Source organism: Schistocerca piceifrons, chromosome 2, assembly GCF_021461385.2.
Source record: "Schistocerca piceifrons isolate TAMUIC-IGC-003096 chromosome 2, iqSchPice1.1, whole genome shotgun sequence".
Classification (NCBI taxonomy): Eukaryota; Metazoa; Arthropoda; class Insecta; order Orthoptera; family Acrididae; genus Schistocerca; species Schistocerca piceifrons.
Window position 1 is genome coordinate 324,054,445 of NC_060139.1, and position 23,127 is coordinate 324,077,571.

Here is a 23,127-nt window from a genome sequence, read left to right on the forward strand (position 1 = left end):
AATGACTGTATGTGGTCTTCTTTGCAGAAATAAGTTAGTTTACTATTTTCAAAAATGTGTAGCAGAATATGTTATATTTTTTTATTTATTGTTTTATTTAGGCTTCACTCAGTTGCAATGGAGTAGGGACTATATATATCAAAAACTATTGCAAAATTTTTCAATTTCTAAGTGTACTCGCAGATCTGTAATGTGCTGCTCATCCGTGACATTATCAGCAGGATAAATACAGCTACCAACACAAACGATATTAATACACTATAAAAATAATAATAACAGAAGTTAAGAATAACAACAACACTAACAGATTGAGCACATTTGAAGTTGTGTTTACTGTCATCAGAAACGGTAGGGTAGTCTCTCTTTACACAGCTAATATTTTATGTAAGCTCTACTTAATAACTTTGCTGGCTTTCAGTGCAGATAAATTAACCTATTTCTTGTCTCGTTCCATTCCCATCCACCAGCTGCCTTACAAATCTTTTAGGAGGGTGGGAGGCGGCCGCCCCGTGCGGCCAGGGAGCGCCTTGGGTGGCTGTAGTAAAGCCGGGAGTGACGTCCGCTTGTTTACGATCCGATGAGGACGCCTCGCAGGCCAGGCCCGGCCAGTGGCTAAAGGGGTGCGTTCAGGGGCGTCGACAGCCTTGTGTCTCAGGAACATGTCAAAGGAGGCTGGCACGCTGCAACTGGAGATGGCTTAGGCTGGACACGTCGAAAGCCTTAAATTTCAAGTAGACAAACACAGAGCTCCCTACAGATCATTTTTAGGAATCAGCACATGGAAACGCCTTGCTGCATCAGGCAAACATGTATTACATAGTATACATTGGCACAATTGCGGACGCAAAAACTATGAAGGCAAATGTTCGCAGATTTTCCCTAACACGAAAAGAAACAACTAGTCTCAAGTAATAAAACGTCACCAGTATGTGTCTGCCAATTCACTAAAACAACAAATTTTGTAGATAATAAGGCTCTCGAAGAAAATTCAAGTTTTAAAAAATTTCTGATGTTACTAGAACTGGTCTGAATAATACTTAAAGAAAGTGAAGCCAAATTTAGACCCAGAGAGAGTGACAATTACAAAAGGAAAGAAAATTTTTGTGACTGGAAATAAATTAGGAATTCGAGTCACACGAGATAGCATTTTGGATTCATTTCCGTTCCTTGTACAATATACGTGAATGATCTCGCACTTAATATGTAACAAACATAACATTTTTTATCTGCCTACAGAGATAGCAACATACGAAATTGTTACTAATGTTTTCCAAAGATTTATTAAGTAATTCTCTGTAAGTGGATTCTCCTTAATTCTAACCTATCACCGCCCCCCCCCCTCCCCCCTTCCACCGACCCCATCTTAGAACAAAAAACCATTATCTTTAGGTCTGCACACCAAACACAATATCAAAATCATTATTGTATCGTATGGTCAGGAGTCAGTGAATAGGACCAAAGTAAAAAATTTTTGGATGCACATACTGTCATAAATTTAACCAGAAAAGACCAATCATTAAGCTTCTCAAACGGTTAAGTCCCGTAATTTTTCTCCTCACAAAATTTCCAGCTTGCGAAATAAATTAATCAGTGTTCTAACTTATTTTGCATATTTACACTTTTCGTCTGGAGCAGCTCATCATTTGAAAACAAATTACTGAATGCACAAACGTGGTTAATGAGAATAATATGTTGCATTGACTTGCAGTCATCATGTATGTCCATATTCAGGGAACTAGGCTTTATAACTACATCTTTCGTAACTACAACCTAAAAAGGCATATATCTGTACCTCAGGAACATGTTCAAAGTACTCCAAAAAGTATTTGATTACTTGCTTAATAATATTACGCGTCTTGTAGATCGCAGAGAAAATGTATTGAAATTGCGTGATTATGGAATATCTTCTCAGTTATGTGACTGGATTTGTGATTTCCTGTCAGAGAGGTCACAGTTCGTAGTAATTGACGGAAAGTCATCGTGTAAAACAGAGGTGACTTCTGGCGTTCCCCAAGGTAGTGTTATAGGCCCTTTGCTGTTCCTTACCTATATAAACTATTTGGGTTACAATCTGAGCAGCCGTCTTCGGTTGTTTGCAGATGACGCTGTCATTTATCGACTAATAAAATCATCAGAAGATCAAAACAAACTGCAAAACGATTTACAAAAAAAACTGAATGGTGCTAAAAGTGGCACTTGACTCTGAATAACGTAAAGTGTGAGGTCATCCACATGAGGGCTAAAAGGAACTCATTAAACTTCGGTTACACGATAAATTAGTCTAATCTAAAAGCCGTAAATTCAACTAAATACCTAGGTATTATAATTACGAACAACTTAAATTGGAAGGAACATATAGAAAATGTTGTGGGGAAGGCTAACCAAAGACTGCGTTTTATTGGCAAGACATTTAGAAAATGTAACAGACCTACTAAGGAGACTGCCTACACTACGCTTGTCCGTCCTCTTTTGGAATGCTCCTGCGCAGTGTGGGATCCTTACCAGATAGGACTGACGAAATATATCGAAAAAGTTCAAAGAAAGGCAGCACGTTTTGTATTATCGCGAAATATGGGAAAGAGTGTCACAGAAATGATACAGGATTTGGGATGGAAATCGTTAAAAGAAAGGCGTTTTTCGTTGCGATGGAATCTTCTCACGAAATTCCAATCACCAACTTTCTCCTCCAAATGCGAAAATATTTTGTGGACACAGACCTACATACGGAGTAACGATCATCACGATAAAATAAGATCTCGTACCGAAAGATATAGGTGCTCATTCTTTCCGCGCGCTATACGAGATAGGAATAATAGAGAATTGTGAAGGTGGTTCGATAAACCCTCCGCCAGCCACTTAAATGTGATTTGAAGAGTATCGATGTAGATGTAGATGTAGATATTCCCGGAAAATTCGTTCTTAATGTTTACTCCTAGTCTAAACTCGATATTTTCAACAAAGACTTACACAATATGCAAGATGTCAGACAAAAATAATTACTGTCAAATTTAAGTCTGTTTTACTGGCAGCATTAGCAATTTTAGACAAATATGTTCATTTTTATTACATTTAAGCTACTGTTCTATTTAATATTGTCGAAATCTAACAATATACACTTAGAAATCTTGTATGTTTAGCTTGAAAAATGACTCATCTCACATCGTTTTGAAATCGTGCAAATTATGTATGAAACTCGAAAGTACCTATTAACTTATGTCAGGATATGGGGTATTTATTAGACAGCAGTACGTTACATGTGCCACTAATTATAGCGTTAGCGTTGTCAAATTGAAAGGCGGTGTAAGAAGTGGCATGCGATGCAGTGCAGTCCTCCACTCTCCGTATAATAAATTTCCTCACTCCTTTCGTATATCCCATCCTTTCTCTTGTAAGTAGGCTGTTCAGGTTTTTTTATTGGTAACGCCACGTAGCGCTCTGTATGAAAATAACTGGCTGTGCTGTGTGCAGTCCGTGGCTTGTTTGCGTTGTTGTTTGCTATTGTAGTGTTGGGCAGCTGGATGTGAACACCGCGTAGCGTTGCGCAGTTGGAGGTGAGCCGCCAGCAGTGGTGGATGTGGGGAGAGAGATGGCGGAGTTTTGAGAGCGGATGATCTTGACTTGTGTCCATCAGAGACAGTAAATTTGTATGACTGGATGTCATGAACTGCTATATATATATATATATATATATATTATGACTTTTGAACACTATTAAGGTAAATACATTGTTTGTTCTCTATCAAAATCTTTCATTTGCTAACTATGCCTATCAGTAGTTAGTGCCTTCAGTAGTTTGAATCTTTTATTTAGCTGGCAGTAGTGGCGTTCGCTGTATTGCAGTAGTTTGACTAATGAAGATTTTTGTGAGATAAGTGATTCATGAAAGGTATAGGTTAATGTTAGCCAGGGCCATTCTTTTGTAGGGATTACTGAACGTCCAGCGCTAAAAAACATTGTGTGTCAGTTTAAGCACAGTCATGTATAATTTTTCTAAGGGGACGTTGCACTCTTAACGGTATCATCGCTACACAGTCACATTACTCAGGTGCTTTCATGTCAATGGTGGTGATGAAATGGTGGGGAACAACAATACATAAGTAGGTTGTACATACATGATGCGTAAGTCACAAGTAGTATTGTCAACGATGCATCATTAAGCGAAGTTAGCCTGTTACAGTCTCCAACAAAAAATCTATAGTGGACTATTGCTTATACTCGTTACTTATGTATTTGCATACTGCTATAAGGAAGGAAGGAAGATAAGGGTTTGTCGTCCCGTGAACACTGAACACTGAAGAACACGTGGACATTGTGCCTCACAGATTTATTGTGGCAGTGTACAGCAAACTAATTGTTTCATAGTGCAAAATGATTACAGCCCAGAACACATACAGTTGACATCACGAAACAGGGCACAAAGGATCTCAAAGTAGTTCTCTGCAATGTTCACCACACTGCCAACATGTGGCAGGCGCTGAATACCATCTACATCACCGTTTGCCGAACCAAGTGGAAACGAGTCTCTGTTGTCGCACAGCACACGTATTACTCGCGTCGCTAACCGCCGATCACGCAGTGCTTCCTTTACGTTTTGGATTAGATGAAAGCTGCTCGACGACGCCAAATGTCACATTGGTCCGCATACCGATACGTCATCCCTCATGTTGATGGTCACCGGTGGCCACACATCCTAGCTCAAATTTCCCTGACCCCCTGTCCTACTGTACAGTACGGCAGGTCATTATTCCCAAGGGCTTCCACGAATTCGCTGAGACATTCTCTCGTATTTCTCCTCCGGACGTTGACTATTTTGATTTATGCACGTTGCCCAACCGTGTTACTTCCATCTCGTATGACGTTCACACAGCCGATTTCGATGTGTGCTCTGCGCTACTAACAACAATCACAAGCCATCTGTTGTAAATAATCAGTATTCCTGGATAGCGTCCACGTGACAAATAGCAGTTTGTGATCCGCTTACCTATCTACAATAAAAAAAATAGTTACAATGACTTTTGCCTCAGCCCTTGTACCTTACAACGGTTGTCCAATAAATTCTGTCAGCAATGTGAAAAATAATCACACTCAACACTCAATAACCATTCAAACTATTATAAAAATTACATTAAAAAACTCAAGAATGATGAGGTGTTGCCAAAGCCGCATAGCTTTACTAAGGAACTTTATTCGCAACTATCGGTTTCACATCAATATAGACCCATCTTCAGGTTTATCTGTCGAAAACACAAATCAGTGTGTGACATTTTTGAAATGATAGAAATACAGTGAAACCAAATTGAAACCCAGGTAACAGGTTCAGAAAAGGAAAGGATCAAATATCAACACGTGGAAGAGAGACCCATCAGATAGATTTAAGAAAAACATACTTATCAATTAAATTCCAGAATAATAAGAATCATGAAAACTCTCAGAACTATAGTGACATATACAGTGACAAATTACTCAAATTTACCAATATATGCAAAAGGAAACAGTATTCAATAAATACAAATTATCTGAGTTTATAACAGTAAGAATGAAATTTGAATAGTGATTCACAAAATTCATGAGTTAATCCCGCCAAACTCCACAGCCTACAACCCTGGTGGGAATCGCTGAGCCCAGGTATAGCTCCAAGGGACAAGACAACTACTCAACTTTTGCTAGATATGACAGGCGACGCGGCAAAGCGATCCCGCAGCAATGATTTAAGACCTACGGCGTTGGACAGCATGCCGCCAAGGTAGCGCCAGACAACAAGGTAGACTCGCGTGTTTTGCAATCAACTGTGAACATAAATCACACTCGAAGCAGCACTCTCAAACAATAACAGAATGTTGTTGTTGTGGTCTCCAGTCCAGAGGCTGGTTTGATGCAGCTCTCCATGCTAATCTATCCTATGCAAGCTTCTTCATCTCCTAGTAACTACTCAAACCTACATCCTGAATCTGCTTAGCGTATTCATCTCTTGGTCTTCCTCTACAACTTTTACCCTCCACGCTGCCCTCCAATACTAAACTGGTGACCCCTTCAAATGGTTCAAATGGCTCTGAGCACTATGGGACTTCACTGCTGAAGTCAATAGTCCCCTAGAACTTAGAACTACTTAAACCTAACTAACCTACGGACATCATACACATCCATGCCCGAGGCAGGATTCGAACCTGCGACCGTAGCGGTCTCGCGGTTCCGGACTGTAGCGCCTAGAACCGCTCGGCCACCCCGGCCGGCGGTGACCCCTTGATGCGTCATAACATGTCCTACCAACCGATCACTGTGTCACAAATTTCTCTCCTCCCCAATTCTATTCAGTACCTCCTCATTAGTTACGTGATCGACCCATCTAATCAACAGATTCTTCTGTAGCACCACATTTGAAAAGCTTCTACTCTCTTCTTCTCTAAACTGTTTCTCGTTAGGTTTTAACTTCCATACAACTACTTTCAGAAAAGACTTCCTGACTCTTAGATCTATACTCGATGTTTACAAATTTCTCTTCTTCAGAAACGCTTTCCTTGCCATTGCTAGTCTAGATTTTAAATCCTCTCTACTTCGATCATAATAAAAGCACAGGGCCAGAGCACCCACTTTGAATTATCATATTAACTCCTTCTAAAATAGCAGAAGGAGGCCCCCTTCACCAGGACTCCAGAGCACGACCTTCGTCACCTTCTTTAGCGGCTGCCCAACAGTCGACAAGTCGCTCAGCGATCAAGCTGGGTAAATGCGTTGTCCATCCCAAATCTCCCCAACCAAATCCCCCTGCCAGGCACTGCTGCTCCAACCCTCCTCCTTCCGTCACGTGCGGTTCTCAACTCACCCCACCGCGCCGAAGCTCGACGACTCAACCAGGAAAACCTAAGGTAAGTCACAAGGGAGATGACTATGGGTACCAGTGCCAGAGGTAGTTAGGCCAGCAAACCGAGCCGCCACGGCTCATTCAGAAGGTAGAATTGACATTCAACAAGAAACAATGAGGGAGTCCCAGCTTTCGAGAAACTATCTACGTTGTAAGTCAAATGACAATGGTGGGTTGTCATAATATGACCCAAAGATGCTGAATGGGCCAGACCCAGAAAAAAGCGGGGGAAAAACAATGGGTGGAGCATTTCTGTGAATAGGGATAGAACCCCTACAAACAACTAAGGTCTAGTGAAAGTACTTTCCCTAGACATTAGTTATATTTTCGAGGCCTGAATCACTCAGCAGTCATGCTTTGTGCATTTTTACAAGCATCTTTTGGGGTATACTCGGTTTCATTATGAGAACCCACCATTGCGGTATGCACTTTAACGTAGATAACTTCCCGAAACCTTGGACTCCGTAATTGTACATCTACATTTTGGACTATAACCACTGTGAGAACTCGTCATTGTTTCTTGTTGAATGTAAGAGTGTGGTTCTGTATTTGTACCATTTCAAAAATTTATCACAGTGATTTGAATTTTTGACAGATGAACTTGAAGATGGGTCTTAAAAATAGTTCAAATGGCTCTGAGCACTATGCGACTTAACATCTGAGGTCATCAGTCCCCTAGAACTTAGAACTACTTAAACCTAACTAACCTAAGGAAACCACACATCCATGCCCGAGGCAGGATTCGAGCCTGCGACGTAGCAGTCGCGCGGTTCCGCACTGAAGCGCCTAGAACCGCTCGGCCACACCGCCCGGCAAGATGGGTCTATACTGACGTAAAATAAATGTAAATGTCGTGTGACTAGGGCCTCCCGTCGGGCAGACAGTTCGCCGGGTGCAAGTCTCTCGATTTGTCGCCACTTCGGTGACTTGCGCGTCGATATACTGACGTCAAACCGGTAGTTGCAAATGAATCACTTTCATATGGCTTTTGGAAACACCTCTTGAACTTTTGATTGTTGTAATATTTATGATAGATTGAAAGCTTATTGAGTGTTGAATATTGTTATTCATAATGTCTCTGAGCTGTGGTTGCCCTTCCCAGAAAGTTGTTTGCATTGCATTCACAATAAACTTCTTCGGTGTTTATATTTAGAGCCCTTGGCTGAATTGGTACAGAAATTTAACTAAGGGATGGCGTTTACTCAACTAGTAACCGAAAGGATTAGAATTCAGGATGACAGATTCGCTGATAGCATTGGCATCATTTGCGAAAGACAGGAAAAATTACAGGCTGTTTTAAACTGAGTGATCTAATGATCATGTATTACCAAAAAAAATGGTTCAAATGGCTCTGAGCACTATGGGACTTAACATCTGCGGTCATCAGTCCCCTAGAACTTAGAACTACTTAAACCTAACCATCCTAAGGACATCACACACATCCATGCCCTAGGCAGGATTCGAACCTGCGACCGTAGCTGTCACGCGGTTCCAGACTGAAGCGCTAGAACCACACGGCCACACCGGCCGGCTCATATATTACAGACTGAGAGTATAACAAAGAAAAATGACGGGAACAAGGTGTAGCAGAAATGAGACCAGAGATATACTTTACATTAGAATTAGAGACTACGTAGTCTTTCCCGGCGTAGTAATTCTTGACAGTCTCCACAGGTGCGCTGCCTGACCCTGAAATCAACAACATTCGATACTTCGGCGATACATCTGTCGCGACAACGTCAGGAGAAAGCTGCTGCCACCGAGTTCTCCCTGAAAACTGATGCAAAGGCTGTAAATCGACGTCCTATGTGGCCTCCGAAATGGTACACGGCGCATACACCACCAATGATTTAATTATGTCATTCGATTTATCTCGTGTAAAACAACTCAAGCATCCTGAAAGAAACTAGACCAAATGTTGATGGGGATCATATTAAAATCTTTGTATAGCTCTCTGTGTACACAGCCCCTATGATTCCTGTGAATAAAATCACTAATGCAAAATACCCAGAAATCATTCTACCTTAAATGCTCTCGTCGCCAGCGAGATATCAGATCCTTGTCTTCCTCGTTTTTATACTCTGATCAGCCAGAACATTATGACCATCTACCTAAGAGCCAGTATGTCCACATTCGGCACGGATAACAGCGGCGACGCGTCGTGGCATGGAAGCAATTTCGCCCTGGTCGGTCGCCGGAGGAAGGTGGCATCACATCTACACACGCAAGTCACCTAATCTCCATAAATTTCTGGGAAGGAGGCCATGAGCTCGACGCTATGTTCAATCAAGTGCCACATGTATTCGATCATATTCAGATCTGGCGAGTTTGGGGGCCAGCACATCAACTGGAACGCGCCACTGTCTTCCTCGGACCACTCCGTCACACTGCTGGCCATGTGACATGGCGCATTATCTTGTTGAAAAATACCACCGCCGTCGGGAAACATGATCGTCATGAAGGGGTGTCGTGACAAGCAACCAGTGTCATGGTGTCAAGGTGTCTTGCACGATCTCCTCTGGACCCATGGACGCCCACATGAATGGTCCCCAGAGCAGAATGAAACCCGCCGCCATCTTGTCTCTGTCCTGCAGTACAAATGTGAAGGAGCTGCTCCCCTGGAAGACGACGGATTCGCACCCTCTCATCGGCACGATGAAGAAGATATCGGGATGCATCAGAGCACGCAACACTGCCACTGCGCCCACGTCCAGTGCCGATGGTCACGTGCCCATTTCAGTCGTAGTTGCCGATGTTGTGGTGTTAACATTGGCACATGCATGGGTTTTCGGCTGCGGAGGCTCATCGTTAGGAGTGTTCCGTGCACTGTGTGTTCAGACACACCTTTACGCTGCCCAGCATTCAAGTCGGAGTTAGTTGCACGACAGTTCGCCACTTGTCCTGTTTTACCAGTCTGCCCAGCCTACGACGTTCGACATCTGTAACGAGGGGTGACCGCCCAACCTCAGGACGTATGGACGTGGCTTTATGTTGGTTTCGCCTCGCGTTAAAGATATTCACCGTAGCACTCCTGTAACACGCGACAAATCGTGCAGTTTCCTAAATGCTCGTGCCAACCCTTCGGGCCGTTACAGTCTGCACCGAGCGAGGTGGCGCAGAGGTTAGGACTCTGGACTCGCATTCGGGAGGACGACGTCTCCAGCCATCCTGACTTAGGTTTTCCGTGATTTCCCTAAATCGTTTCAGGCAAATGCCGCGATGGTTCCTTTCAAAGGACATGGCCGGTTTCCTTCCCCATCCTTCCCTAACCCGAGCTAGCGCTCCGTCTCTAATGACCTCGTTGTCGACGGGACGTTAAACGACACTAACCTAACCTAACCGCTACAATCTGCCCTCGCTCAAACAGATAGATCTCTCGCGTTACCCATTCTACACACGGACACCACTCTCACTGATACTACACTGGTGTCCAAAATTAAAGCAACAAACGGAAATTTTTCAAGGTTGCCTTTATTTTGCCACAAAACAGTACACACAGGTAATAGTAAAGTAGAAACAATGTAAAGAGTACAGAATGTGGACGCTGCGAGCTCACATGCCAGTTGCAGTGCAGTACTAAGATTGTAGTGTCATCTCTTCTGAAGTCACACGTGCCTCGGCCGTGCCCTGGTCTTCGGGTTACAGTTTCGGTTTCTGTAAACTGTCGTCATATCTGAGAAACAACAGAACGATTCACATTAAACCATCGAGCTTCATCAGTTTGCGACTTTCCTGCTTCCTGTCTTTTAAAACACGCGCACTGACATTGTAGCGAGAAGGAATCACTTCTCTGGGCAGTATCACTAACCTGGTGTCTTGCTGCTTCGGTAAGTTCCTCGTTGCACAGAAGTAGCGCTCAGTCGCCAGGTTCCATGTAGGTGGTGATCCTGCAGAATTGGAGTGTTTAGGGATGCCAGTTGTTAATTCTCAACAACGTTTGAACTATAGTTCTTTTAATACAGAAATTGCATTGTCACACATGTCACCGAATCAGCATTTGCAATATGGCGGCTCTGGACTACGCCGTTATATTCGACCCTTTACACACATTAACACAGTTTTCTGACTCTACATGTTGACAGACTCTGCCCACGACACGTGGCGTTCTAATAACTAATATCTTCACTTTCTAGCTTGTTTAACATCTGAAATATGCACTCGCGACCGTTCTTTTAGAGCCGCCCCGGTTACTCGAGCGTGCGTTTTGAGTGGCTCCTCGCGACTAACTCGCCCTGTCTTCCCGAAGGACAAGAGAGACCACCCCACCTTTCTCCCTCAGCCAATAAAGACACTTCTCTCTTTCCCTATATATATATATATATATATATATATATATATATATATATATATATATATATGTATATATATATATATCCAAACTTTCAGCCAATGGGCGTTCAGATCGCTGTTGCTAGGCGGATCTGACGTCACGTTTGCGGATAATGTGACGTAAGGTTGTTTCGGAACACTGTCTCAGATTGTAAGCTCCTACTCCCGAATAGTCGGATCTTGTCCCTACTAAGCTTGCACAACATTGCCTCCTATGATTTCATCACTAAAGCTCCTTGCTGACCCTTAATTGTTAAATGTACACGTATCCTGGCTGCTACTCAGCATTCCCGTTCGCATAAATGTGCGTAATGCTTGGTTTAAACACGTGAAGGGAATGCGTATACGCATTACACTTTCCATGGCCCTCCACCGCGGAGAATCTCGGTGGCATCTTCTCTGTGCCATACTGTACCGTCTGTGGCAGTGTACACAGCGATTGTGGATTTGGAGCTACCCGGCACACACTACCTCGTTTCATAGGTGCCCTGACGTCATCATTGGCATGGTTGCCCGTTGACCGGAATCGCATCTTCCGTGCAGAGCACGATATCCTATCAAATGGTTGACAGTCTGTATGATTATATCGTGAATTAGACACAGGAAGGGGAATTAGCAGTTCGATGCTTTAATTTTGGACATCTGTGTACACGCACCGTACGTGTGTCTGACTAGCAGTCATTCCTCGTCAGGTAATGTTGCTATCGCATGGACTGAACGATAGTAGGTTCGTGGTCATAATGTACTGGTTGATCAGTGTCAACGCTATACTTAATGTGAGGAAGCCCGTCTCTCTACGTTTCTCCAGACCCAGATTGGCTGTTTTCTGCAGTCACTACTTACTTTAGACCCAGCCGCACCGTCATGTGTTGTGTTCTACGAGGTGCACACGGGTACGTAAACATGGGCAGATAGACGTGGACATAAACGCCTCAGCACCTGCTAATTTGCGTTTCGCTATCCAATTGTCGGCCTTGTCACGCTAACGAGAATTGAAAGGGGAACAGGGAAGCTATTATCGTTGCATGCACTATACTTTGGTAGACAGCGATGCAATTAGGAACTGATGATACTGTGTACAACGTAAAAGAGCGCACAAACGTAGCATGAAATACAAAATGCACTACTGAAAGCGCTCAGGTGGTAAACTTGGTCTTTAGGAGGAAAATGCTTAAGTGCTATTTTTTTCGTATTTTAGGGATATTCGCTGTCTCATTCCATTCATCAGCAGCGATACTGATTTCACTTATTGTTTACATCACAATGAACACTTACGTGGCTAATTACCCACGGTGATAAGATGTTGGCGCTTCACAATGTTAAATGTACACCTGTACAAGCTCTGTAAGGGCACGTAGTGAACAGTACCTGGGGTATAAGGATCATTTTCGCTCCTTGCTGTATCATTTGCGGATGGTACACTACATATATACGAACCAAGAGAGAACAATAACATTGCAAGAGAAAGAACGTTCTCGGATTAAATGATGTAACACAGGGGTGCAGTCTTCATGCCCGTTGTTCAATCTATACTTAGAAGAAGCAATAGAGGAAATGAAAGAATGGTTCAAGAGTGGGGTTAAAATTCATGATGAAAGGATATCAATGATAAGTTTAGCTGATGCGATTGAAAGTGAAGAAGAATCACAGGATCTGTTGAATTTAATAGGCAGTCTAACTAACGTAGAAGAAAGGAACACATGGGAAACACTAACAAGAGGAAGGGAGAGGATGATAAAACATCTGTTACGGCCCCAGGAATTATTTAGCTCTCAGTGGACCCCCCCCCCCCCCCCCCGGAAACTTCTCATGTTTGTGTGGTAGAGTAATGATTGACCCCATAGACAAGATGCGTATCTTATCTGTATACTTATCCATTCCGCTGTCTATTGCTGTTACCGTACAGCTGACACTACCGTAAAAAGAAAACCAGACACCGACCGGGTAATACTGAATCAGCGGAAAAATGCTCCTATCGGGGCACAAAAAAGGTGAATATGCTTCTCTTCATCAATCTCTGAATGGAAAGTGAGTTACCAACGCCTCATTCTACCTGCCTCGGAACATTTAAAATTTTTCACAAAAATATTGGCATGCGGACATATTCGCGCTCTCTTAAATATGCAGCTCAATTCCCACAAACTGCCCTAAGTAACTCAATCACACCCACTAGTCCATCACTCTAAGTTTCTCGTGCACATCCACTCTCAACTGCCTATTCTCATTCACCCATTTGGCCTGATTCTTTATCATTAACACTCTGTGGCTCTCCTGCTCTTACTGTCTTCTGTATCACAGCCACGGTCGCCTTCGTCCTGTGTTAGTACTACAGTCTCCTGTCACTATCACTGTCTCCCTCTTTTTCTCTCTTACTGCTACTATCTCATTCATTCCTTCCCACTGCTGCTAGCCGGCCGAAGTGGCCGTGCGGTTAAAGGCGCTGCAGTCTGGAACCGCAAGACCGCTACGGTCGCAGGTTCGAATCCTGCCTCGGGCATGGATGTTTGTAATGTCCTTAGGTTAGTTAGGTTTAACTAGTTCTAAGTTCTAGGGGACTAATGACCTCAGCAGTTGAGTCCCATAGTGCTCAGAGCCATTTGAACCAACCCACTGCTGCTGTTTGTTCTCACTGTCACTATCTCTCGAATCGTCATTGTCATAGGCTCTGTCTTTTCATTATCACTGGCTTTCACTCACTTCCACTTCCTCCTTCTCTTTATTCCTCCACTACTGAGACTGTCTCCTTCGTTCCTTTCCTAGATTGTTCTCTGACTACTATACTCCACTGCCAGAGTATCCCTCTCTTTCACTCACACTGCCTTTCTATCCTTCGCGTTTTCTATAACACGACCACTGTTTACTACCTCCTAGTATTTATAACTTTTCCGTCTCTTTCCCGCAGCCACTGACGTCTTCTCTCTCAACATAAAAAAGGGCAAATATGTTCGCTAGCCAATATTCTTGCAAAAAATTTTTAACGTGATAAGGAAGGTAGAACGAGGCAGTTGTTATCCCACTTTTCAGTTAGTCTTTTAATAAAGAGGATCACATTCGCCTTTTTGTGCTCCGACAGGAGCAGTTTTCAACTTGTTTCCTTATCTTTTCTGCCACAGCAGGGCTTGTCAGAAGAAAAGAATTTGATGAGTCACTATAATTTTCATATTTTACTTATGTGAAACTGAAATAACGCAGAAATAATTTTACACCTCAGACAGAATTTTACGTCCACAAAAGTTTTTCATGTGCCTCAGTACTACAACGTGAAGCTCCCAGAACACTTCTGATGCTAATGGAGACACTCTACATCATGTTTCTCCGTGCCACATCACTTCGTAATCTATGTCTTCGCTTCACGCCACATTTTATCTGCATAAATAAGGTAACTTTGAACTGCTGTATCTCGGAAACGGACAAAGATATCTAGAAATTGTTCAAGGTTGTTCTAAACCGTAATCTTACGAAGATATAGTAAACATTACACGCATTTTCTGTGCTTAGATGTCTTTGAATCCGTGACTGGGGTATGGTCCGATGCTAATGGCGAGCTTTTTTTGCAGTTCCTCAGGACCCAACGATGAATTTACGCGAATGCATTATTTCTTCATTCATTCGCCCGTTCGTTCATCCATTCACGGGATATTCGTTCAGTTTAATTAAATAAGGGGTATATCCGTCAGCCGGCCGGAGTGGCCGTGCGGTTCTAGGCGCTACAGTCTGGAGGCGAGCGACCGCTACGGGCATGCCTCGGGCATGGATGTATGTGATGTCCTTAGGTTAGTTAGGTTTAATTAGTTCTAAGTTCTAGGCGACTGATGACCTCAGAAGTTAAGTCGCATAGTGCTCAGAGCCATTTGAACCATTATATCCGTCATCAGTCAACGTACCTAATTGTTTACGTGTATGAATAGGGTAGCTTAGAACCTCAGTATCTGGGAAAGGGAAAAAGATATTTAAAAAATTTCAAGATTGTTCGAGATCGGGATCTTAGGAGTATATTGTAAAACTTTCAGCCATTTGCTGTGCATAACCATCCTGCAATTGTCTGCTGGGTTTTGGTCCACTAGTGAAGGCGAAAATATAGTAAGAAAAACTTTCTTTAGGGTCTTCCGAGGAGCCGCCCTTGAACTAATGATGACGTTATAAGTCCCATCAACCCCATCGTCGACTACATCAAATGCATTGTGTAATATTCATAATTTGACCCTGTACTGTAGGATAACGACACTAAGACGATACTTCCGTTGGGTATAAAAATGATTCCTTACCCAAGAACTACCCAAAACTCTAGAGACTTCCCTTTATCACCAACAGAACCCGAGGTATGAGCACCGGAATAACTAACTTTTATGCGCGACGTTTTGGAACGTATTGGTAAACATAATTCACTAACTCCGTCCGAACTGGCCTTGGAAGGCCCAACGATACCGACCGGTCGCAGTGTCATCCTCAGCCCTCTGGCGTCACTGGATGGGGATGTGGAGGGGTATGTGATCAAAACGCCGCTCTCCAGGCCGTACGTCAGTTTACGAGACCGGAGCGGCTACTTCTCAATCAAGGAGCTCCTCAGTTTGCCTTACAAGAGCTGAGGGCACCCCGATTGGTAAACATGCTTATATTTAAATACTGAAAACTGTTCCTGAACAATCTCTGAATGTTTGTCGGTGGAATCCTAGTCCACCCCATATTTTACTTAGCAGCCACTGATAATTCAAGACCTAAGCTGTAATGTTTGTATATTGCACACTGTCAGCATTGAAAACTCGTATTAGATGACCGACACTGTCTACAGTACAGAAGCACAATAACGCGTACTGTTGTTGTTACAGTGATAGAGCAAACATTGAATCTAAATTTTTGTTTTACTGATTAGCTACCTTGAACCCTCCATATACACTTAAGAATAGTCGATTGCTTGCGAAGAGACAGGAAACATTGCACGACATCACCAAAAAAGATTTTGCAAGGTGGAGAAGCAGACAGCCTTTTGGTTTGCAGAAGGTGAGGGGCAGTTACAGTGTTCAGATTGTAAGATGGCAAGAACTATGCCCCTTACATGAAGTCATTAAAGATCACCGAACTCACGTTGAGCGAACAGTAGGGCTGAACAAAAACGACTGATAAGGCACAATGCATCTTGCAGAGGGTATAGTATGGACGTATTGGAATAATTAATGTCAGGTGATGGTTTTAAAGTAATTCACACGACATGAAAACTTTGTGGAAACGTGTCGATTTACTGTAGGCTAGTTTACCCCAGGGAAGTACTCAGAATTGACCGTGGCCACTGGGGGAGCGGCTAAGGGAAGCGACAATAGGCAGCTTAGGGTGGCTCAAGCTCTGAGACAGCGGTAACACGACACAGCCTCCAGCCGCCTTAAGATGAGTGACAGTGAGTGGGTGGTTGACCTCGACTCCATGCTGGTGTACCAGGAAACAGATGGAGAACTTTATGCCTGTTGATAAATGTCCGTCGTCCCGTTTTCTGTGAAACATGCGAGAAAGCCACGCAAAGCTACGGTGGAGTGGTCAACAGATGTCAAAATATGCGTGTTCGTGACTATAGCAACTTCACAGTGAATTCACGGTCCGCAGAGCCTGAAGTAAATCAGGTGAAGAGCGACAGCATTAAATATGCCAGCCTCCGATGGGAACGTAGGACCAAGGAATTTGAAGTACTCTCCTAGGAGTCAGAATTCTGGAAAAATTGGTGTTTGTGCAGACGCTAACTGTGGTGTCACCGCCAGACAACACACTTGCTAGGTGGTAGCCTTTAAATCAGCCGAGGTCCATTAGTATACATCGGACCCACCTGTCGCCACTGTCGGTAATTGCAGACCGAGTGCCACCACACGGCAGGTCTAGAGAGACGTACTGGCACTCGCCCCAGTTGTACAGCTGACGTTCATAGCAATGGTTCACTGACAAACACGCTCTCATTTGCCGAGATGATGGTTAGCATAGCCTTCAGCTACATTTGCTACGACCTAGCAAGGCGCCATATTCAATTGATATTGAGATTCTATTAATGTGTCATCAAGAGCGATGTTCTACAAATGTGGATTAAAGTTAAGTATTCCAGAAGCTACGTACTTTTCTTTATAGCATTCATTACGTATCCTGTTTCAGACCTCACGCCAGCCTGCGTGAGTTTAAGCGCGTGCCTTTCGGCTTCCTCTCATTGTGTCTAGGCTGTCTTGTCTAGACACAACACTAACATTGATGGGTGGCCTGGAAGGAGCGAAACAGCAGAAGTTGAGAGGAAGGGAAATGTTGTGGGAATTTGTTCACTTCCCAGAGCAGGCATTGGTCGGCGCTGGGAAGCGACGAATAATTAACGCGACTTGCGCTGCAATTAGCGTAAGTGATTTTTCTGGAGGGGAAACCGAGGTGAAGAGCAGACTGTGAGAAGTCCCGGTAGAGGTCTTCCATTTCCAGCTTGCCTAGAGTGCGGACATGGCGTTCTTGACTCAGCTTGCCTGAGAAAGAGTGAGCATCTCTGCAGTTTAGGACTTAGCGAAGGGAATGATTGAGCTTGGAGATAGGAAGTTGTGGTTCAGCTATGTACTGAACAAGATAGCTAGGAGTGAATAGATGAGGGCAGCCTTGCAGCACCACAAGGTCGGCCGACGTCTGCACGATGACGACGCCACGCTGTATTCGAAGATACTGCGCCCGCTCCGGCCACTGATTAATTTGTTGAATCACGTCGGCAAAGTTTCCACGAGGGTTTCATGGGCCGTGTATTGTAGAATTCTTCTCGCACTTCGCATTACACCTGGGTCAGTCGATAGGAATTACATTTTGATTTATCGCGCTTTACTCCACACAAACGCAATTTATTGCCACTGCCTGTTAGGAGAGTCATGTAATGTGATGATTGAAGGTCATGAGTTAAAATAAATCTGTGCTACTCGACTGCATCTGTTTTCAATCAAGTAGTTGAAATCCCACGTCACTTTCTTAATTAATTTTATGTTCAACATTTGCATCTGGTGTTCAATAGCTGAATATAACATCAATGTGCACTCCTTTTAATTAAAAGGGATCAATTCTGAATCAATTAATGTCAACACTGCCACTGCAGTTCAACCGGGGTCACAGGGCCTTATTACATTCTTTGCGTTATCCGATATTGCGGCAGTTTTGCACTCTCTGTTGATCTGTTAGTCAATTACCTGGGGTGAACACACACCAAAACCAGATAAGTGACGGGTGGGGTGTTACAAGATCATTATGGGGGCTATATATCAACAGATTCAGAATGTGAAATAATCTGGGTGAAGATAAATGTTAAATGGGGAACAAACATGGTTAACGGATGCTTTTTAGGCCTCAGCAGCTGTAGTGACGGAACAATCGAGGGAAAACTTGGGGACTATTTCGTGTAGATTTTCCGGGCGTGTTATAGTTTTAGATAGAGAGTTTAGCTTACCAGCTATAGACTAGGAGGCTCAAGTCATTTGGCCAGGTAATAGGAACAGAGAATCATGTGAAATTGTTCTAAGTGCTTTATCTAAAAATTGCTTTGAGCAGCTGATCAGAGAACCGACTGGTGAAGATAACTTCTTAGACCCGCTGGTGACAAACAGATCTGAACTATTGGATTCAGTGTAAAACAGGGGATCACTGATCAAAGGCCGTTACCGGACAGGACATCACGAAGGTTTCGTCTCCAGAACCGAGAATGTTGAGCATAAATGCACAAAATTGAAGAACATTTTATAATATGCTTTACACAAATATGTGCCCGTCAAAATTGTGAGGAATGGAAAAGACCCATCGTGGTTTGACAATCGTGTTAGAAAGCTGCTATGAGAGCAGATGGCAAATTTAAAGGTAGCCAAACTTAACAAAGCGAAAATTAGCGTAAGGAGTGCTGTGCGTGAAGAGCTCAACGAATACGAAACTAAAACTGCATCTACCAACTTGACACACAATCAAAATGGCTCAAATGGCTCTGAGCACTATGGTACTCAACTGCTGTAGTCGTAAGTCCCCTAGAATTTAGAACTACTTAAACCTAACTAACTTAAGGACATCACACACATCCATGCCCGAGGCAGGATTCGAACCTGCAACCGTAGCGGTCGTGCGGTTCCAGACTGTAGCGCCTTTAACCGCTCGGCCGGATGACACACAATCCTAAGAAGTTCTGGTCTCGTGTTATAAAACAGTAAACGTATCGAAGACATCTGTAAACACACTATGTGACCATAATGGCATTGAAACTGAGAGTGACACAGAAAGGACCGAAATACTAAAGGTGTTTTTCCAGAACTGTTTCACAGGAGATGACTACACTGTAATTCTTCGTTTAAATCGTCGCAGGAACGAAAGGATGACAAATATCGAAATAAGTGACCAAGGGGCAGAAAAGCAACTGAAATGGATCAACAGAGGAAAGTTCAGTGGACCTGACGGGGTACCATTTCGATTCTACCCAGAGTATGCAAAACAACTTGTCTCTCTTCTAGCAGCAGTGACACCGTAGGTCTCTAGACGAGCGAAGCATTCCTAATGATAGCAAAAAAGGCACAGGTCGTTGCCTTTTCCAAGAAGGGCGCTCTAACGGGATCACAAAACTATATGTCTATATCTCTGACGCTGGTCTGTTGTAGAATTTTGGAACATATTTTATGATCGCGAATTATGACATTTATGGATACCGAAAAACTCCTCTGTACAAATGAACAAAGGTTCCTAAAACAATGATCGTGTGAAACCCAGCTCGCTCTCTCCGTTCAGAGACTCAGAAAGCATTAGCTACCGGCGCCCAAGTATATAGGGCCACACCAATAGGGAAATTGTGAGTCTGCCTTGGTGCAAAACACTTTTTGTTATTTATTTACTACCCAAACTAATTTCAGCAGTAAATATCGCCATCATTAGTGGGTTCTTTAGATCTAAATCATGCAGAAAATAGCATAGTTATACAAATACTGTAACACACTATTACATTTGTAATGTTGGTTTTTTGAATATAGTTTTCTGTGGATACTTTCATACTACCTTACTTATTTTACGTTATGGCATGTTTTTAAGGAACTATTACTACCACAATTCCGATTGTATAACGCTGACGTTAGTTCACGTTTTAATATTTGTTTACCAAAGCCGCTCACACAGTTCCAGATGACATGACGTATGACGAGAAATACGGCAACAGAACAAGCATAGAAAATATGCCGCAAACAGCGACAACAATTCTTAAAAACATACTGTAGCGCACAATAAAAAAGGAAGTATGAAAGTATCCACAGAAAACTATATTCAAAAAACAAACAGTACAAATTGTATAGTTCGTTACAGTGTTTATTTAAATAAGCTATTTTCTGCATGTTCTAGACTTAAAGAACCCAATGATGATGGCGATATTTGTCGTTGAAACTACTTTGGGAATAAATAACTAAATAAATAAGAAAAAGTGTTTTGCATCAAGGCGGTGTCACAATTCCAAATGGAAGAGTTCCAAGATAAAGTTGTTATACAGGGGCCGTGTTCGTTGACTTCCGGAAGGCATTCGATACAGTTCCGCACTGCTGCCTAATGAACAAAAGACGGGATATCGAAACAAATCTCTAAATAAATCGAAGAGTTTCTAGCAAACAGAAAGCAGCATGTTATTCTGATCAGAGAGAAGTTTTCAGTCTTTTTTAACGCTAAGAGGAAGCGTCTCCATTTCAGCAATTACATTTTAATAAATTTTAGTTCATCCCCATTCCCTTCCTTACAGCATTTACTACATTTAATAACATTTTTCACCACATGCATGGCGAAATGTCGTTGCAGTCTTACTCTGGTTGGTTGGATGATTTGGAGGAGGGACCAAACAGCGAGGTCATCGGTCCCATTGGATTAGGGAAGGATGGTGAAGGAAGTCGGCCCTGTCGTTTCGAAGAAAGTGATTAAGGGAAATCACGGGAAACCTAAATCAGGGTTGCCGGACGCGGGTTTGAACAGTCGTCCTCCCGAATGCGAGTCCAGTATGCTAACCAATGTGCCACCTCGCTTGGTGTCTTACTCTCTTATAAGAATATTTTCAGATTCCATTTTTACACGCACTTTTATATATGTTTAATTTCACATCGTTTTAGATTGACAGTGGCTTTATACAAGACACGTTTATCTTTCCTGTTTTAATTCAGGTAAATTACTCATTGCAGTATGGCCGCAGATCTATCGCGCACATATTTAACAGCCTCTGCATGTAGCTTTCTCAGCGCTAGAGCCTGTACCATTGGGCGGTTTGCTTTTGCTATTTGTCATTTGCATACTGTTATGCCATCATTGTTTGTTTATTATTTATGTACTTTTACGTCGATTAGAGCCTTATGTTAATGGGCCGCTACACGTGGTATGTGCCTCATATTTGAAATATTACGTTCCTGAGTGTGGTAAGTGATGGACTCTCATTACTTGTGTTGGAAAGATGAATGCCTCACATGATAAGAGTCGTTTGGTTTTATTACTGGACTTTATCAGCATGTGATGTAACAAGTGAATATGTTAGTTCAAACGTGGTTCAAATGGCTCTGAGCACTATGGGACTTAACTGCTGTGGTCATCAGTCCCCTAGAACTTAGAACTACTTAAACCTAACTAACCTAAGGACATCACACACATCCATACCCGAGGCAGGATTCGAACCTGATACCGTAGCTGAATATGTTAGTCCTACAATTTTTGTCTACAGTTGTTACTTCATTGTTTGGTTTAAAATACACTTGTAACCACCAATATAATTTTAGGGTCCATTATACCTTCTCAAGCAGAAAATTTTAAAATTGTCAAAACGTAGTCAAGATTTCCAATAAACCTTTGTTTGCAGCTGGTTCGTTGTTTCTTTAAACCCCTACAAGTTTGCAAAAGTAAAACTTCGGGCATGAACTATGGGAGTGTTATAGGACCGTTAGTCTCTGCACTATATATAAATGGCCTAGTAAATAACGTGAAAGTTCCATAAGGCTTTTCGCAGATAATGCTGTTGAGTACAAAGACGTCACGACGCTAGGAAATTGTAGCGAAGTGCTGGAAGGCCTGGATAGCATCAGAGCTTGATGCAGCGAATGGCAATTAATCCTCAATACAAACCAATGTAACGTATTGCGTATATATAGACTGGGTGATTACACAGTTGCAGAATAATCAGTGGAAGCAGTTACGCCCATAAAATATCTAGGCTTCTACGTTAGAGATTATTAACTAGTAAGTGGATTAAGAATGAAAAATGCCGCCGTAGATTAACAACGAAATTCCGAAAATGCTGACGAATCCGAGGCTGTTTCACCCTCGGTTAAAAAGAGAACGCGCAAATGACAGGTTAGTAGAGATTCGTGTGTCTGTGAAAAGATCTCTGCGCGAAGCATACGACAACTATCGCCTTGTTCCTTAGCAAAACATCTGGCCGAGAATCGGAGAAACTTCCTTTCCCATGTAAAATCGCTAAGCTGGTCTAAGGCTTCCATTCAACCACTCGTTGACCACTTTTATATGCCAGTTGAAGACAGTAAAACGAAAGCCGAAGTTCTAAATTTCGCGTTTAAGAAATTGTTCACGTAAGAGAATCGTGCAGACATACCGTAGTCTGACCATCGGAGAGGCTCCCGTATGGAGAACATAGCGTCTCTGGCGTAAAGAAAGAACTGGAAGAGTTGAAAACATGTAAGTCGGATGTTATCCCACTTCAGTTTTACAAGAAGTACTCTACAGCATTGGCCCCTTACTTAACATGCACTTATTGCAAATGTCCTGCCCAGCGCAAAGTTCCAAGCGACTAAAAACAAGCGCTAGTGATTCCTGTTTATAAGAACAGTAAAAGAACGGACCCGCAAAAGTGCAGATCGATATCTTTAACAATTATTTGCTGCAGAATTCATGAACATATTCAAGTTCGAATGTAATAAATTTTCTAGAGACCGAGATGCTTTTGTCCACGGATC